Source organism: Atta colombica, unplaced genomic scaffold, assembly GCF_001594045.1.
Source record: "Atta colombica isolate Treedump-2 unplaced genomic scaffold, Acol1.0 scaffold2, whole genome shotgun sequence".
In the NCBI taxonomy this organism is placed as follows: domain Eukaryota; kingdom Metazoa; phylum Arthropoda; class Insecta; order Hymenoptera; family Formicidae; genus Atta; species Atta colombica.
Window position 1 is genome coordinate 917,387 of NW_017259293.1, and position 1,267 is coordinate 918,653.

General features: G+C 32.6%; 1 pseudogene; it reads right to left on the reverse strand.

Annotated features, from left to right (window-relative positions):
- LOC108687080 lies at positions 1-926 on the reverse strand (annotated as a pseudogene).
- Between the last annotated feature and the right edge of the window lie 341 nt (positions 927-1,267).

The following is a 1,267-nucleotide window of genomic DNA, read 5'->3' on the forward strand; positions in this document are numbered from 1 at the left end:
TAAAGAATAAGTCAACGGCAAGAGGAAATTATTACTTCTGTTGCACGATCTCGTGATTTTGCACAACAGATAAAACAATATCATTGCCGATGTTGACAAGCTTATCATAGACTTACATATGTGTGAGTTGACTTATTGGCTCTTCATTCATGGATCACTACGTCTCCCGCTTGCAAACCAGCTAAATGGGCCAGGCCTCCGATCGTTACCTTGTCGAATAATGTGCTTAATAAAAAAATGGAAAAGAAACATAGATAATTTTAATATCACTTCATTTGAAAATTATTACTCAAATGCCTCTCGCAATTAACGTGATTAAGCTGAAATCAGATTACATTGAAGATTGAGAATGAAGATTAAAAATTGAAATTTGACTAATAAAGAAATTTTAACTTCTTTGATTTTAATAATTGATCAAATTTCAATCTTCCATTCTCAATCGTTAATGCGTCTGATACTGACCTTAGACGTTTACATTTTAAGATTTATGCTTTATTAAGGAATACATAAGAAGAATCATAAGTAATTTGAAAATATATAAATAATGAAATAAATTGTGCTCTCAAGATAACAAATAAATATAAATTAGTGTCAGGCGATTGAGAGCAAAAATAGATGCAGTCATTGCGCCTATTTTTGCTTTCAATCTTGATATTAATTTACTCAACTTGACATATATAATATTTATATTTTATTAATATTTATATTCATTTATATTTATATTCATTTATATTTATTGTAATTTATATTAATTTGTATATTGTTGAGTATCTATAGTTATAAAATTTAAACATTAATAAATGTGTTTTATTCTGACGACGGTCAAAAGAAAAATAAAGTCCACATCTCCGGAGAAAACCCCACGGTTGAGTCTTACATCGTGACAGTTTAACGTCGGTAGTGATGGTGGCATTGACGGCCGCCATGGAAAGTTTAGCACAATATTTCGCCTGAAAGTAGACTTTGCACATATACTTTCCGATTATCCGTAAAATTGTGACCATTTTTTTGTAAATCGGATGACGTAATTATAGATTTTTATCTTAGAGAACGTTAAACTATTCACTTCATATTTACCACGACAATCTTGTCACTCAGATCGGCCCCACGACGAAATCATTACATCTGAGATCGAGTAATGAATAACAATAAGAATCGCTGATCGTCATTGGTCTTTACATCGTGGTGTGATTCAAATTTCTGCAGAGAGAGAGAGAGAGAGAGAGAGAGAGAGAGAGAGAGAGAGAGAGGGGGGGGGGGGGGGGGG